Genomic DNA, 18,802 nt, shown 5'->3' with positions numbered 1-18,802 from the left:
CAGAGCGTTCCCATGTTTGTATCCAGTGTGTATCTGCAGAGCGTTCCCATGTTTGTATCCAGTGTGTATCTGCAGAGCGTTCCCATGTTTGTATCCAGTGTGTATCTGCAGAGCGTTCCCATGTTTGTCTCCAGTGTGTATCTGCAGAGCGTTCCCATGTTTGTCTCCAGTGTGTATCTGCAGAGCGTTCCCATGTTTGTATCCAGTGTGTATCTGCAGAGCGTTCCCATGTTTGTATCCAGTGTGTATCTGCAGAGCGTTCCCATGTTTGTATCCAGTGTGTATCTGCAGAGCGTTCCCATGTTTGTCTCCAGTGTGTGTCTGCAGAGCGTTCCCATGTTTGTCTCCAGTGTGTGTCTGCAGAGCGTTCCCATGTTTGTCTCCAGTGTGTATCTGCAGAGCGTTCCCATGTTTGTCTCCAGTGTGTGTCTGCAGAGCGTTCCCATGTTTGTATCCAGTGTGTATCTGCAGAGCGTTCCCATGTTGGTATCCAGTGTGTATCTGCAGAGCGTTCCCATGTTTGTCTCCAGTGTGTATCTGCAGAGCGTTCCCATGTTTGTATCCAGTGTGTGTCTGCAGAGCGCTCCCATGTTTGTATCCAGTGTGTATCTGCAGAGCGTTCCCATGTTTGTATCCAGTGTGTATCTGCAGAGCGTTCCCATGTTTGTATCCAGTGTGTATCTGCAGAGCGTTCCCATGTTTGTATCCAGTGTGTGTCTGCAGAGCGTTCCCATGTTTGTATCCAGTGTGTATCTGCAGAGCGTTCCCATGTTTGTATCCAGTGTGTATCTGCAGAGCGTTCCCATGTTTGTATCCAGTGTGTATCTGCAGAGCGTTCCCATGTTTGTATCCAGTGTGTATCTGCAGAGCGTTCCCATGTTTGTCTCCAGTGTGTATCTGCAGAGCGTTCCCATGTTTGTCTCCAGTGTGTGTCTGCAGAGCGTTCCCATGTTTGTCTCCAGTGTGTGTCTGCAGAGCGTTCCCATGTTTGTATCCAGTGTGTATCTGCAGAGCGTTCCCATGTTTGTATCCAGTGTGTGTCTGCAGAGCGTTCCCATGTTTGTCTCCAGTGTGTATCTGCAGAGCGTTCCCATGTTTGTCTCCAGTGTGTATCTGCAGAGCGTTCCCATGTTTGTATCCAGTGTGTATCTGCAGAGCGTTCCCATGTTTGTATCCAGTGTGTATCTGCAGAGCGCTCCCATGTTGGTATCCAGTGTGTGTCTGCAGAGCGTTCCCATGTTTGTCTCCAGTGTGTATCTGCAGAGCGTTCCCATGTTTGTATCCAGTGTGTATCTGCAGAGCGTTCCCATGTTTGTCTCCAGTGTGTATCTGCAGAGCGTTCCCATGTTTGTATCCAGTGTGTATCTGCAGAGCGTTCCCATGTTTGTCTCCAGTGTGTGTCTGCAGAGCGCTCCCATGTTTGTATCCAGTGTGTATCTGCAGAGCGCTCCCATGTTTGTCTCCAGTGTGTGTCTGCAGAGCGTTCCCATGTTTGTATCCAGTGTGTATCTGCAGAGCGTTCCCATGTTTGTATCCAGTGTGTATCTGCAGAGCGTTCCCATGTTTGTATCCAGTGTGTATCTGCAGAGCGTTCCCATGTTTGTCTCCAGTGTGTGTCTGCAGAGCGTTCCCATGTTGGTATCCAGTGTGTGTCTGCAGAGCGTTCCCATGTTTGTCTCCAGTGTGTGTCTGCAGAGCGTTCCCATGTTTGTCTCCAGTGTGTGTCTGCAGAGCGTTCCCATGTTTGTATCCAGTGTGTATCTGCAGAGCGTTCCCATGTTTGTATCCAGTGTGTATCTGCAGAGCGTTCCCATGTTTGTCTCCAGTGTGTGTCTGCAGAGCGTTCCCATGTTTGTCTCCAGTGTGTATCTGCAGAGCGCTCCCATGTTGGTCTCCAGTGTGTGTCTGCAGAGCATTGCAACCTATAACGCATGTATGTGTGCAGAGCGCTCCCATGTTGGTCTCCAGTGTGTGTCTGCAGAGCATTGCCCTGGCTCCGCCGCTCCTGCGATGCTCTGCGCCTGTAATCACTGCTGGCTGCCTGAGCGCATGGCAATGGAGTAAGAGCCAGTAATGCAGCGCCTGCTGTAATTAATGGAGCAGCTGGAGAGGGGCTTTATGGGACCCCTGCTCCCCCTAACGCTGCAGCTGTACAATACTTTCCACATTAAACGCCGTTTCTTCGCCACTTTCCTTATAACAGTTTTGGGCATTGGTGTATAATGAGCTTCCCAGTAACGAGAGACTGGACGATGGCGAGCGAGGTGCAAAGGTAGAAAAATATTACCCAGCGCCGCAGATAATGAGAGGGCTCTGCGGGGAGCACAGGAACACGCGGGAAGTGGGGGGCAGTATATGCCGCCGAAATTATCACCTCCTCCCCCCAAAAACTGCAAAAACAAGTGTCGATTTCAGTTTCTAGGAAAGCTGGGTGACCGGGCATTGCTGGCTGCACGGACGTGGTGACGAGGGACGGGCTCTGACAACCTGACAACTCCTGTATAATACGGGGGAATCCCCGAGGGGCCGGCTGTTAGAACCTGACAACTCCTGTATAATACGGGGGAATCCCCGAGGGGCCGGCTGTTAGAACCTGACAACTCCTGTATAATACGGGGGAATCCCCGAGGGGCCGGCTGTTAGAACCTGACAACTCCTGTATAATACGGGGGAATCCCCGATGGGCCGGCTGTTAGAACCTGACAACTCCTGTATAATACGGGGGAATCCCCGAGGGGCCGGCTGTTAGAACCTGACAACTCCTGTATAATACGGGGGAATCCCCGAGGGGCCGGCTGTTAGAACCTGACAACTCCTGTATAATACGGGGGAATCCCCGAGGGGCCGGCTGTTAGAACCTGACAACTCCTGTATAATACAGGGAATCCCCGAGGGGCCGGCTGTTAGAACCTGACAACTCCTGTATAATACGGGGAATCCCCGAGGGGCCGGCTGTGACAACCTGACAACTCCGGTATAATACGGTGGAATTCCCGAGGGGCCGGCTGTTAGAACCTGACAACTCCAGTATAATACGGGGGAAGCCCCGAGGGCCGGGTGTGACAACCTGACAACTCCGGTATAATACGGGGGAATCCCCGAGGGGCCGGGTGTGACAACCTGACAACTGTATAATACGGGGGAATTCCCGAGGGGCCGGCTGTTACAACCTGACAACTCCAGTATAATACGGGGGAAGCCCCGAGGGCCGGGTGTGACAACCTGACAACTCCTGTATAATACGGTGGAAGCCCCGAGGGGCCGGGTGTGACAACCTGACAACTCCGGTATAATACGGTGGAATCCCCGAGGGGCCGGCTGTGACAACCTGACAACTCCGGTATAATACGGTGGAAGCCCAGAGGGACGGGCTCTGACAACCTGACAACTCCGGTATAATACGGTGGAAGCCCAGAGGGACGGGCTCTGACAACCTGACAACTCCAGTATAATACGGGGGAAGCCCCAAGGGGCCGGGTGTGACAACCTGACAACTCCGGTATAATACGGTGGAAGCCCAGAGGGACGGGCTCTGACAACCTGACAACTCCGGTATAATACGGGGGAAGCTCCCTCTACAGACATAAGAGCTCGGATGAATAATGAAGCTTTCCACCCTCCTGAGCTTCTTCTCGTCTCCGGGTTCTTTTCTGCTTCGGTGTAAGGGAATGATCTGTGTTTTCAGGGTTAGAAATTATCATCAGCGGATAAAACCTTCCTGAGGCTTTACTGTGACCGCAAGAGAGCGGCTGCCAGCGAGGAAAACCAGTACCAGGGAAGAGCGGGCACGAGCGAGCAAGAGGACGGGACACAGACCACTGAGTGCGGGCACAAGCGAGCGACCAAGAGGACGGGCCACGGAGACCACTGAGTGCGGGCACGAGTGACCAAGAGGACGGGACACGGAGACCACTGAGTGCGGGCACGAGCGAACAAGAGGACGGGACACGGAGACGACTGAGTGTGGGCACGAGCAAGCAAGAGGACGGGACACGGAGACCACTGAGTGCGAGCACGAGCGAGCAAGAGGACGGAACACGGACACCACTGAGTGCGGGCACAAGAGAGCAAGAGGACGGGACACGGAGACCACTGAGTGCGAGCACAAGCGAGCAAGAGGACGGAACACGGACACCACAGAGTGCGGGCACAAGAGAGCAAGAGGACGGAACACAGACACCACAGAGTGCGGGCACAAGAGAGCAAGAGGACGGGACACGGAGACCACTGAGTGCGGGCACGAGCGAGCAAGAGGACGGAACACGGAGACCACTGAGTGCGGGCACGAGCGAGCAAGAGGACGGAACACAGACACCACAGAGTGCGGGCACAAGAGAGCAAGAGGACGGAACACAGACACCACAGAGTGCGGGCACAAGAGAGCAAGAGGACGGGACACGGAGACCACTGAGTGCGGGCACGAGCGAGCAAGAGGACGGGACACGGAGACCACTGAGTGCGGGCATGAGCGAGCAAGAGGACGGGACACAGAGACCACTGAGTGCGGGCACAATCGAGCAAGAGGATGGGACACGGAGACCACTGAGTTCGGGCACAAGCGAGCGAGCAAGAGGACGGGACACAGAGACCACTGAGTGCAAGTATGAGCGAGCGAGCAAGAGGACGGGACACAGAGACCACTGAGTGCAAGTATGAGCGAGCGAGCAAGAGGACGGGACACGGAGACCACTGAGTGCAGGCACGAGTGAGCAAGAGGACGGGACACAGAGACCACTGAGTGCAGGCACGAGCGAGCAAGAGGACAGGACACGGACACCACAGAGTGCGGGCATGAGCGAGCAAGAGGACGGAACACAGACACCACAGAGTGCGGGCACAAGAGAGCAAGAGGACGGAACACAGACACCACAGAGTGCGGGCACAAGAGAGCAAGAGGACGGGACACGGAGACCACTGAGTGCGAGCACAAGAGAGCAAGAGGACGGGACACGGAGACCACTGAGTGCGGGCACGAGCGAGCAAGAGGACGGGACAAGGAGACCACTGAGTGCGGGCATGAGCGAGCAAGAGGACGGGACACAGAGACCACTGAGTGCGGGCACAATCGAGCAAGAGGATGGGACACGGAGACCACTGAGTTCCAGCACAAGCGAGCAAGAGGACGGGACACAGAGACCACTGAGTGCAAGTATGAGCGAGCGAGCAAGAGGACGGGACACAGAGACCACTGAGTGCAAGTATGAGCGAGCGAGCAAGAGGACGGGACACGGAGACCACTGAGTGCAGGCACGATTGAGCAAGAGGACGGGACACAGAGACCACTGAGTGCAGGCACGAGCGAGCAAGAGGACAGGACACGGACACCACAGAGTGCGGGCATGAGCGAGCAAGAGGACGGGACACAGAGACCACTGAGTGCGAACACGAGCGAGCAAGAGGACGGGACACGGACACTACAGAGTGCGGGCATGAGCGAGCAAGAGGACGGGACACTGAGACCACTGAGTGCGGGCACGAGCGAGCAAGAGGACGGGACACAGACACCACAGAGTGCGGGCACGAGCAAGCAAGAGGACGGGACACGGAAACCACTGAGTGCGGGCACAAGAGAGCAAGAGGACGGAACACAGACACCACAGAGTGCGGGCACAAGAGAGCAAGAGGACGGGACACGGAAACCACTGAGTGTGGGCACGAGCAAGCAAGAGGACGGGACACGGAAACCACTGAGTGTGGGCACGAGCGACCGAGAGGTTGGGACACAGAGAGCACTGAGTGCGGGCACAAGAGAGCAAGAGGACGGGACACGGACACCACCGAATGTGGGCATGAGAGAGCGACCCCAGGTGATAGTGTTGTGTTTCCCTAAGTGGCAGGATACGTGTTCTGTTCTGTACTGCTCCCCACTGTTAATCCCAGGTGTTGCTGCTCCCCACTGTTAATCCCGCGTGTTGCTGCTCCCCACTGTTAATCCTGCGTGTTGCTGCTCCCCACTGTTAATCCCACGTGTTGCTGCTCCCCTCTGTTAATCCCGCGTGTTGCTGCTCCCCACTGTTAATCCCGCGTGTTGCTGCTCCCCACTGTTAATCCCACGTGTTGCTGCTCCCCACTGTTAATCCCGCGTGTTGCTGCTCCCCACTGTTAATCCCGCGTGTTGCTGCTCCCCACTGTTAATCCCGCTTGTTGCTGCTCCCCACTGTTAATCCTGCGTGTTGCTGCTCCCCTCTGTTAATCCTGAGTGTTGCTGCTCCCCACTGTTAATCCCGCGTGTTGCTGCTCCCCACTGTTAATCCCACGTGTTGCTGCTCCCCACTGTTAATCCCGCGTGTTGCTGCTCCCCACTGTTAATCCTGCGTGTTGCTGCTCCCCACTGTTAATCCTGCGTGTTGCTGCTCCCCTCTGTTAATCCTGAGTGTTGCTGCTCCCCACTGTTAATCCCGCGTGTTGCTGCTCCCCACTGTTAATCCCACGTGTTGCTGCTCCCCACTGTTAATCCCGCGTGTTGCTGCTCCCCACTGTTAATCCTGCGTGTTGCTGCTCCCCACTGTTAATCCCGCGTGTTGCTGCTCCCCTCTGTTAATCCCGCTAGTTGCTCCTGTCTTCCATGCGCCGTGTGACGTTAGTGATGGCTCTTCGCCGGTATAGAGGACGTTTCCCGATGATCTATGACAGTCGTCTCCATCACGTTGATAATCTCAGATTGGAGTCTCCGCGGTCCGAGCAGTGACGGACCGGATCATCACCACAGAGTGACAGGAGGAATGGCCGGATCAGGGGGCGCCTCTGGCAGGAAGGATTATCTCGTTTTCCAGCCTTGGGGCGTCCTCTGTCCTCTGCACAAAACACAATCACTCTGCTAAATTGAAGTAATTGTGATGAGGGACGCGCCGGCTTTGATCTGCAATAATCTGACATCAGAGGAATGTTCAGCGCAGGATTAGAGGAGAAGGTGGAACGCAGGAGCCGCCAACAATGCGCAGACCTGGGAGCGCGGCTCAGCAATGGATGACACAATGGCCCGCAGCGAAAGCGATAACACCGGCCCTGCAATAAAACATCGCACACACTCCGCCATAACAGATAATTGTGCTGCTCATCAATATCACCTGTGAAGACCCCCGTTATGTGACCGCGCACCCCACATTGAGCACAGCAGACCGTCATCACTACTACACGCATCCCCTGCAGAGTAGGAGCTTCCTATGTACTGTATATACAGTCATATGAAAAAGTTTGGGCACCCCTATTAATGGTAACCTTTTTCTTTATAACAATTTGGGTTTTTGCTATTTCAGTGTCATATATCTAATAACTGATGGACTCAGTAATATTTCTGGATTGAAATGAGGTTTATTGCACTAACAGAAAATGTGCAATCCGCATTTAAATAAAATTTGACCAGTGCAAAAGTATGGGCACCCTTATCAATTTCTTGATTTGAACCCTCCTAACTACTTTTTACTGACTTACTAAAGCACTAAATTGGTTTTGTAACCTCATTGAGCTTTGACCTTCATAGGCAGGTGTATCCAATCATGAGAAAAGGTATTTAAGGTGGCCACTTGCAAGTTGTTCTCCTATTTGAATCTCCTATGAAGAGTGGCATCATGGGCTCCTCAAAACAACTCTCAAATGATCTGAAAACAAAGATTATTCAGCATAGTTGTTCAGGGGAAGGTACAAAAAGTTGTCTCAGATATTTAAACTGTCAGTTTCCACTGTGAGGAACATAGTAAGGAAATGGAAGAACACAGGTACAGTTCTTGTTAAGCCCAGAAGTGGCAGGCCAAGAAAAATATCAGAAAGTCAGAGAAGAAGAATGGTGAGAACAGTCAAGGACAATCCACAGACCACCTCCAAAGACCTGCAGCATCATCTTGCTGCAGATGGTGTCAATGTGCATCGGTCAACAATACAGCGCACGTTGCACAAGGAGAAGCTGTAGGGGAGAGTGATGCGAAAGAAGCCACAAACAGAGTCGCCTGAGGTATGCAAAAGCACATTTGGACAAGCCAGTTACATTTTGGAAGAAGGTCCTGTGGACTGATGAAACAAAGATTGAGTTGTTTGGTCATACAAAAAGGCGTTATGCATGGAGGCAAAAAACACGGCATTCCAAGAAAAGCACTTGCTATCCACAGTAACATTTGGTGGAGGTTCCATCATGCTTTGCGGCTGTGTGGCCAATGCCGGCACCGGGAATCTTGTTAAAGTTGAGGGTCGCATAGATTCAACTCAGTATCAGCAGATTCTTGACAATAATGTGCAAGAATTAGTGACGAAGTTGAAGTTACGCAGGGGATGGATATTTCAGCAAGACAATGATCCAAAACACCGCTCCAAATCTACTCAGGCATTCATGCAGAGGAACAATTCCAATGTTCTGGAATGGCCATCCCAGTCCCCAGACCTGAATATCATTGAACATCTGTGGGATGATTTGAAGCGGCCGTCCATGCTCGGCGACCATCAAACCTAACTGAACTGGAATTGTTTTGTAAACAGGAATGGTCAAATCTACCTTCATCCAGGATCCAGGAACTCATTAACAGCTACAGGAAGCCACTAGAGGCTGTGATTTCTGCAAAAGGAGGATCTGCAAAATATTAATGTCACTTTTATATTGAGGTGCCCATACTTTTGCACCGGTCAAATTTTGTTTAAATGCGGATTGCACATTTTCTGTTAGTGCAATAAACCTCATTTCAATCCAGAAATATTCCTCAGTCCATCAGTTATTAGATATATGACACTGAAATAGCAAAAACCCAAATTGTTATAAAGAACATTAACATTAATAGGGGTGCCAAAACGTTTTCATATGACTGTACATAGAGCTCAATAATAGTCCTGTATACAATAGGCGCCCTCTAGAGGCGGCTGCAGGAAGGGAGAATGTCACATTGTGTCTCCTCTCTGCTGGGGTGTGATCTGTGATATACGTGTATATTGTGCACTGAATCGTCACAGGTCACATCCCGTCCCGATCTTACAAGGAGATGAAACACTCTGACAGGGAGGCATATTTCCGCCATTACTTTCCTCTCTCTCCATTAAGTCTTTTATCTTAAGTCTCTAAAGCACAGTTCCAAGAAAACAAGTTGTTTGTGGCCTTGATTTGCTGCCACTGAGTAATATCATCTCATCGTCTGCTCCCCGCGTCTTGTACAGGCTCCAGTCCCTTCAGACGTGCGGCCGGCGCTTCACACACATCATTGGCGTCTATGTGTCCGCCAACTTGTAAGATTTCTTCTTTACTGGTGGTCTCAGCTTCCGGCCCCTTATAGTAAAATCATCATGATAAGTGCGAGCAGCGAACACTTACTATAAAGAGGAGGGATGGCAGAGGATGCAACAACACCAGTGTTCATGGAGGGCAGCATTATAGCAGTTATATTCTTGTACATAGGGGACAGTATTATAGTAGTTATATTCTTGTACATAGGGGGCAGTATTATAGTAGCTATATTCTTGTACATAGGGGGCAGTATTATAGTAGTTATATTCTTGTATATAGGAGCAGTATTATAGTAGTTATATTCTTGTACATAGGGGCAGTATTATAGTAGTTATATTCTTGTACATAGGGGCAGTATTATAGTAGTTATATTCTTGTACATAGGAGCAGTATTATAGTAGTTATATTCTTGTACATAGGAGCAGTATTATAGTAGTTATATTCTTGTATATAGGGGGCAGTATTATAGTAGTTATATTCTTGTACATAGGGGGCAGTATTATAGTAGTTATATTCTTGTACATAGGAGCAGTATTATAGTAGTTATATTCTTGTACATAGGGGCAGTATTATAGTAGTTATATTCTTGTACATAGAGGGCAGTATTATAGTAGTTATATTCTTGTATATAGGAGCAGTATTATAGTAGTTATATTCTTGTACATAGGGGGCAGTATTATAGTAGTTATATTCTTGTATATAGGAGCAGTATTATAGTAGTTATATTCTTGTACATAGGGGCAGTATTATAGTAGTTATATTCTTGTACATAGGGGCAGTATTATAGTAGTTATATTCTTGTACATAGGAGCAGTATTATAGTAGTTATATTCTTGTACATAGGAGCAGTATTATAGTAGTTATATTCTTGTACATAGGGGCAGTATTATAGTAGTTATATTCTTGTACATAGGAGCAGTATTATAGTAGTTATATTCTTGTACATAGGAGCAGTATTATAGTAGTTATATTCTTGTACATATGGGCAGTATTATAGTAGTTATATTCTTGTACATAGGGGCAGTATTATAGTAGTTATATTCTTGTACATCGGGGCAGTATTATAGTGGTTATATTCTTGTACATAGGGGCAGTATTATAGTAGTTATATTCTTGTACATCGGGGCAGTATTATAGTGGTTATATTCTTGTACATAGGGGCAGTATTATAATATTTATATTCTTGTGCATAGGGGCAGTATTATAGTAGTTATATTCTTGTACATCGGGGCAGTTTTATAGTAGGTATATTCTTGTACATATGGGCAGTATTATAGCAGTTATATTCTTGTACATATGGGCAGTATTATAGTAGTTATATTCTTGTACATAGGGGCAGTATTATAGTAGTTATATTCTTGTACATCGGGGCAGTATTATAGTAGATATATTCTTGTACATCGGGGCAGTATTATAGTAGTTATATTCTTGTACATAGGGGACAGTATTATAGTGGTTATATTCTTGTACATAGGGGCAGTATTATAGTAGTTATATTCTTGTACATCGGGGCAGTATTATAGTGGTTATATTCTTGTACACAGGGGGCAGTATTATAATATTTATATTCTTGTGCATAGGGGCAGTATTATAGTAGTTATATTCTTGTACATCGGGGCAGTTTTATAGTAGGTATATTCTTGTACATATGGGCAGTATTATAGCAGTTATATTCTTGTACATATGGGCAGTATTATAGTAGTTATATTCTTGTACATAGGGGCAGTATTATAGTAGTGATATTCTTGTAGATAGGAGCAGTATTATAGTAGTTATATTCTTTTTACATAGGGGCGGTATTATAGTAGTTATATTCTTGTACATAGGGGGCAGTATTATAGTAGTTATATTCTTGTACATAGGGGCCGTATTATAGTAGGTATATTCTTGTACATAGGGGGCAGTATTATAGTAGCTATATTCTTGTATATAGGGGCAGTATTATAGTAGTTATATTCTTGTACATAGGAGCAGTATTATAGTAGTTATATTCTTGTACATAGGGGCCGTATTATAGTAGGTATATTCTTGTACATAGGAGCAGTATTATAGCAGTTATATTCTTTTACATAGGGGCAGTATTATAGTAGTTATATTCTTGTAGATAGGAGCAGTATTATAGTAGTTATATTCTTGTACATAGGGGGCAGTATTATAGCAGTTATATTCTTTTACATAGGGGCAGTATTATAGTAGTTATATTCTTGTAGATAGGAGCAGTATTATAGTAGTTATATTCTTGTACATAGGGGCAGTATTATAGCAGTTATATTCTTGTACATAGTGGCAGTATTATAGTAATTATATTCTTGTACATAGGGGCAGTATTATAGTAGTTATATTCTTGTACATAGGGGCAGTATTATAGTAGTTATATTCTTGTACATAGGGGCAGTATTATAGTAGTTATAGTCTTGTACATAGGAGCAGTATTATAGTAGTTATATTCTTGTACATAGGGGCAGTATTATAGTAGTTATATTCTTGTACATAGGAGCAGTATTATAGTAGTTATATTCTTGTACATAGGGGGCAGTATTATAGTAGTTATATTCTTGTACATAGGAGCAGTATTATAGTAGTTATATTCTTGTACATAGGGGGCAGTATTACAGTAGTTATATTCTTGTATATAGGGGCAGTATTATAGTAGTTATATTCTTGTACATAGGGGCAGTATTATAGTAGTTATATTCTTGTACATAGGAGCAGTATTATAGTAGTTATATTCTTGTACATAGGGGCAGTATTATAGTAGTTATATTCTTGTACATAGGGGCAGTATTATAGTATTTATATTCTTGTATATAGGGAACAGTATTATAGTAGTTATATTCCTGTACATATGGGCAGTATTATAGTAGTTATATTCTTGTACATAGGGGCAGTATTATAGTAGTTATATTCTTGTACATAGGGAACAGTATTATAGTAGGTATATTCTTGTACATAGGGGCAGTATTATAGTAGTTATATTCTTGTACATATGGGGCAGTATTATAGTAGTTATATTCTTGTACATATGGGCAGTATTATAGTAGTTATATTCTTGTACATAGGGGCAGTAGTATATTGTGGCATCCCTTTGCATCCCCTGTATCAGGCTTGTATCTGTGTCTATGTTCGGGTCCTAGTCCCGTCACACTAATGTCGCAGCGGTGCGGCCATGTTTCCGGCTCTGGCCTCAATGATCTCACTGTGGAGATGTAGGGTGCGGGGGACGGAGCCCAGAGCCGACAGCTGTAAATCTGATCTTTCTGCTGCTGGTGGATTTTGTAAAATACGTAATTCATTTAATAACATTTCTTTGTTATTTTTATATGTTTTCCTTGCAGGATTTGGCAGTCGGACAGACGTCTCCGGGCCAGCTGCTCCAGGTAAGCGTGCAATAACTTACTCTATAGAACGAATGAATAAGAAAGCGCACGGTGTGAAAACTTGTGCAAACAATGCAGCCGCGGTCCTGAGCTCCGGCTCTGATACCAGCTTGTGATTGGTCGCTGTGGGTAAAGGTTATAAAGAAGATATAATGTGTACCCCATAATTCGCCCGTTCTGCTATGGAGGGTGCAAGATCAGCCCGAGCACCGCGTATCTACGGGAATGTGCAGCGCCATCCAAATAAAACCCCGCCCCGTTGACACTTTGTGGTACGTGTCCTTTATAGATCGGGTCCCAATATTATCATGCACATGGCTGGAGTGACCCTTAAATCTTGTCTTGAGGGAGCCAGTGTCAGGATGATTTTTCTGTTATATATAGTCTGTGTAATTGTTTGTCTCGCCCCCTTTACATTTTCACAAATTCTATGTCTTTTGCAATAATTCGCCCTATTTAAAGGGGAGAAGGATCATATAGCGCCTCCTATACCACGTAACATATAAGCCCCCCGTGTGCCCCCTCCAGGGGACACCTCCCCAGAACCAGTAATAGCTGATGGCAGGTTACATTGTACCTAGTGAGACCCTAATAAGCGCCTGCTCCTCAGTTTTGGGTATGATCTCAATTTTTGAACCTGTGCCAAAGTAAATGGTGACATGCGGCTGACGTGAAGGGGGCGGCCGTGCCCAGTAATATGTGTCGTGTCCTGTATGAGCAAAGCAACAAAAGCCGGTTACATAACGGATACAACATGTACAAGGGGCTGGTGTGATCCCCCTCAGACACGGGATAGTGTGGCGCCCCTGAGGCTTCAGTCGCCACAGAGTACTGCACCTGATTTAAGGTGTAATGCTTAACCGGGATCCAGAGGAGGTCGGTTCTGGTTTCACCACTTACACAATTCAAATACACAACCAGGTTGCCCTCCCCAATGGGGTCCGGGCTAGGGTAGGGTCTTAAGGTAGCCTCCAAACACCCACTAGAGACAGGGAGTCAGGAGCCAACACAACAGTAATGGTTCTCCAGCAGGAAAGGAAGGGAGCAGACGTGTATTACCGGTGCTCCGGTGGGGCAGAGGAGTTGTTCTTGCGGTTGCCGAGGTGTGAGCTTAGTCGCTCCTTCGGAACCAGCGCCACGCAGGGTACAGGATCCTAGGGAAGATCACACTTCAGCTTGGTTTTCCAGAATCTGCCGGGATGGGGAGGTTTCAAGCTTCCCTGTCCACACAGAGCCCGAAAGCACAGTGCCAGATAGGATCCGGGGCCTTGAACAGCACCAGGCCCCATTGTGGAGCTGCGGCACCTGAAAATAGGACAGGAGTACTACTTGAGACGGACCGGGGTCCCCAAGTAGCTTTAAGCCACGGGGACCCGACACACAGGGCGCTAGGAGGAAGGGCCCACCGAGCATCACACCGGACTGACCTCCGAAGGAATCCGGCTTCAACGGAGCCCATCACAGCGGGTGACTAGTACTCCGGGCGAGCGGCACAAAGAGTGAGTAAAGACACCTGGAGCCGCAGCATCTGACTCAGACTCTTATTACCGGCGCCGCCGCCACGCACCTCGGTGCTAAAGGCCATCGCCATCACTACTCCCCCCATCATCCTTCCCGGGGCCCGCTCCACCTGTGGGGAGTGATACCATCTCTGCTGCTACTACCATCCGCCCTGGAATATATTAGAGCCTTATATATTGGAGCCTTATATATTGGAGGCTTATACCGTTAGGTCCAGAAATCTTTGTACAGTGACACAATTTTGGCGAGTTGGGCTCTGCATGCCACCACATTGGATTTGAAATGAAACCTCTACAACAGAATTCAAGTGCAGATTGTAACGTTTAATTTGAAGGTTTGAACAAAAATATCTGATAGAAATTGTAGGAATTGTCACATTTCTTTACAAACACTCCACATTTTAGGAGGTCAAAAGTAATTGGACAAATAAGCCAAACCCCAAAAAAAATTTTTTATTTTCAATATTTTGTTGCGAATCCTTTGGAGGCAATCACTGCCTTAAGTCTGGAACCCATGGACATCACCAAACGCTGGGTTTCCTCCTTCTTAATGCTTTGCCAGGCCTTTACAGCCGCAGCCTTCAGGTCTTGCTTGTTTGTGGGTCTTTCCGTCTTAAGTCTGGATTTGAGCAAGTGAAATGCATGCTCAATTGGGTTAAGATCTGGTGATTGACTTGGCCATTGCAGAATGTTCCACTTTTTTGCACTCATGAACTCCTGGGTAGCTTTGGCTGTATGCTTGGGGTCATTGTCCATCTGTACTATGAAGCGCCGTCCGATCAACTTTGCGGCATTTGGCTGAATCTGGGCTGAAAGTATATCCCGGTACACTTCAGAATTCATCCGGCTTCTCTTGTCTGCTGTTATGTCATCAATAAACACAAGTGACCCAGTGCCATTGAAAGCCATGCATGCCCATGCCATCACGTTGCCTCCACCATGTTTTACAGAGGAGGTGGTGTGCCTTGGATCATGTGCCGTTCCCTTTCTTCTCCACACTTTTTTCTTTCCATCATTCTGGTACAGGTTGATCTTGGTCTCATCTGTCCATAGAATACTTTTCCAGAACTGAGCTGGCTTCATGAGGTGTTTTTCAGCAAATGTAACTCTGGCCTGTCTATTTTTGGAATTGATGAATGGTTTGCATCGAGATGTGAACCCTTTGTATTTACTTTCATGGAGTCTTCTCTTTACTGGTGACTTAGAGACAGATACACCTACTTCACTGAGAGTGTTCTGGACTTCAGTTGATGTTGTGAACGGGTTCTTCTTCACCAAAGAAAGTATGCGGCGATCATCCACCACTGTTGTCATCCGTGGACGCCCAGGCCTTTTTGAGTTCCCAAGCTCACCAGTCAATTCCTTTTTTCTCAGAATGTACCCGACTGTTGATTTTGCTACTCCAAGCATGTCTGCTATCTCTCTGATGGATTTTTTCTTTTTTTTCAGCCTCAGGATGTTCTGCTTCACCTCAATTGAGAGTTCCTTAGACCGCATGTTGTCTGGTCACAGCAACAGCTTCCAAATGCAAAACCACACACCTGTAATCAACCCCAGACCTTTTAACTGCTTCATTGATTACAGGTTAACGAGGGAGACGCCTTCAGAGTTAATTGCAGCCCTTAGAGTCCCTTGTCCAATTACTTTTGGTCCCTTGAAAAAGAGGAGGCTATGCATTACAGAGCTATGATTCCTAAACCCTTTCTCCGATTTGGATGTGAAAACTCTCATATTGCAGCTGGGAGTGTGCACTTTCAGCCCATATTATATATAGAATTGTATTTCTGAACATGTTTTTGTAAACAGCTAAAATAACAAAACTTGTGTCACTGTCCAAATATTTCTGGACCTAACTGTATATTGGAGGCTTATATATTGGAGGCTTATATATTGGAGGCTTATATATTGGAGCCTTATATATTGGAGGCTTATATATTGGAGCCTTATATATTGGAGGCTTATATATTGGAGGCTTACGTATTGGAGCCTTATATATTGGAGGCTTATATATTGGAGCCTTACGTATTGGAGCCTTACATATTGGAGGCTTACATATTGGAGGCTTACATATTGGAGGCTTACATATTGGAGGCTTACTGTATATATTGGAGGTTTGCATCAGGCAAATGTTGGTGAGTAGGATGGCGCCTGGCCCTCTTGCTGTGCCGCGCGGTGTGTGCCGTGTTGCTCCTTGACACTCATCTTCTGCGTTCCTTTTTGCACTCTCTCCTTTAATCCCTTGTCTCGGGCAGTGTTCCTGTTATTTTTGCAGAGCCGTCTTCTTGTGTTGTGTGTTTGCATTGTTATGTGATAATTCAGGGTAGTTGTGTGGACATAGAGGATATCGTGGCGCTGCCGTGGACAGAGGAGCGGTCTGTATATACAGCTGTTGTGGCACCATCAGACAGTGACGCAGTTGGCTGTACATGAATGCTGCCACAGAGAAAGTGGCCGGCAGGGGGGATAGCCACCAGAACGCTAAACAGGTTGGTGGTGCCGGTCTACACTGGGCAGAGGGGTCAGATGTGATAAAGGGAGATTAAGGTCACCATTGACCGACAGCCGGTTGGGTTGGAGCATTTCCTCTCTAGGCAGGTCTATCACCCCTGATCCGCTATCATGGCGTGCCCTCTGGCCCAGCTAAACTTGTGTTTTGAAACTGTCAAGTGCGTGCGCCTTCCAGGAGTAGAAACCAACAAGTGTCTGCACTATACAAGGAGGAGATGTCCCCTCTATACAAGGAGGAGATGTCCCCTCTATACAAGGAGGAGATGTCCCCGCTATACAAGGAGGAGATGTCCCCTCTATACAAGGAGGAGATGTCCCCTCTATACAAGGAGGAGATGTCCCCTCTATACAAGGAGGAGATGTCCCCTCTATACAAGGAGGAGATGTCCCCGCCATACAAGGAGGAGATGTCCCCTCTATACAAGGAGGAGATGTCCCCACTATACAAGGAGGAGATGTCCCCTCTATACAAGGAGGAGATGTCCCCTCTATACAAGGAGGAGATGTCCCCACTATACAAGGAGGAGATGTCCCCGCTATACAAGGAGGAGATGTCCCCTCTATACAAGGAGGAGATGTCCCCTCTATACAAGGAGGAGATGTCCCCGCTATACAAGGAGGAGATGTCCCCTCTATACAAGGAGGAGATGTCCCCACTATACAAGGAGGAGATGTCCCCTCTATACAAGGAGGAGATGTCCCCTCTATACAAGGAGGAGATGTCCCCACTATACAAGGAGGAGATGTCCCCGCTATACAAGGAGGAGATGTCCCCTCTATACAAGGAGGAGATGTCCCCTCTATACAAGGAGGAGATGTCCCCTCTATACAAGGAGGAGATGTCCCCTCTATACAAGGAGGAGATGTCACCGCTATACAAGGAGGAGATGTCCCCTCTATACAAGGAGGAGATGTCCCCTCTATACAAGGAGGAGATGTCCCCTCTATACAAGGAGGAGATGTCCCCTCTATACAAGGAGGAGATGTCCCCTCTATACAAGGAGGAGATGTCCCCTCTATACAAGGAGGAGATGTCCCCACTATACAAGGAGGAGATGTCCCCTCTATACAAGGAGGAGATGTCCCCGCCATACAAGGAGGAGATGTCCCCTCTATACAAGGAGGAGATGTCCCCTCTATACAAGGAGGAGATGTCCCCGCTATACAAGGAGGAGATGTCCCCTCTATACAAGGAGGAGATGTCCCCTCTATACAAGGAGGAGATGTCCCCACTATACAAGGAGGAGATGTCCCCGCTATACAAGGAGGAGATGTCCCCTCTATACAAGGAGGAGATGTCCCCTCTATACAAGGAGGAGATGTCCCCTCTATACAAGGAGGAGATGTCCCCTCTATACAAGGAGGAGATGTCCCCTCTATACAAGGAGGAGATGTCCCCACTATACAAGGAGGAGATGTCCCCGCTATACAAGGAGGAGATGTCCCCTCTATACAAGGAGGAGATGTCCCCGCCATACAAGGAGGAGATGTCCCCTCTATACAAGGAGGAGATGTCCCCTCTATACAAGGAGGAGATGTCCCCGCTATACAAGGAGGAGATGTCCCCTCTATACAAGGAGGAGATGTCCCCTCTATACAAGGAGGAGATGTCCCCACTATACAAGGAGGAGATGTCCCCGCTATACAAGGAGGAGATGTCCCCTCTATACAAGGAGGAGATGTCCCCTCTATACAAGGAGGAGATGTCCCCTCTATACAAGGAGGAGATGTCCCCTCTATACAAGGAGGAGATGTCACCGCTATACAAGGAGGAGATGTCCCCGCTATACAAGGAGATGTTCCCGCTATACAAGGAGGAGATGTCCCCTCTATACAAGGAGGAGATGTCCCCTCTATACAAGGAGGAGATGTCCCCTCTATACAAGGAGGAGATGTCCCCTCTATACAAGGAGGAGATGTCCCCTCTATACAAGGAGGAGATGTCCCCTCTATACAAGGAGGAGATGTCACCGCTATACAAGGAGGAGATGTCCCCTCTATACAAGGAGGAGATGTTCCCGCTATACAAGGAGGAGATGTCCCCTCTATACAAGGAGGAGATGTCCCCTCTATACAAGGAGGAGATGTCCCCTCTATACAAGGAGGAGATGTCCCCTCTATACAAGGAGGAGATGTCCCCTCTATACAAGGAGGAGATGTCCCCGCTATACAAGGAGGAGATGTCCCCTCTATACAAG

At 47.8% G+C, this 18,802-nt stretch overlaps 1 protein-coding gene across 1 annotated transcript in view; it reads left to right on the top strand.

The window, feature by feature from the left end:
* CDON (cell adhesion associated, oncogene regulated) overlaps nucleotides 1-18,802 on the top strand; it is a 132,070-nt gene that overhangs the window by 28,404 nt on the left and 84,864 nt on the right. Inside the window, exon 2 of the mRNA XM_075328503.1 lies at nucleotides 12,535-12,576. The gene's annotated coding sequence lies outside the window, so the exon portion shown is untranslated. The remainder of the gene's footprint in view (nucleotides 1-12,534; nucleotides 12,577-18,802) is intronic.

The sequence above is a fragment of the Anomaloglossus baeobatrachus genome, chromosome 11 (assembly GCF_048569485.1).
Source record: "Anomaloglossus baeobatrachus isolate aAnoBae1 chromosome 11, aAnoBae1.hap1, whole genome shotgun sequence".
NCBI classification, from domain to species: domain Eukaryota; kingdom Metazoa; phylum Chordata; class Amphibia; order Anura; family Aromobatidae; genus Anomaloglossus; species Anomaloglossus baeobatrachus.
Note: the sequence above shows the minus strand (reverse complement) of the source record. Positions and strands in the feature narration are given on the sequence as shown.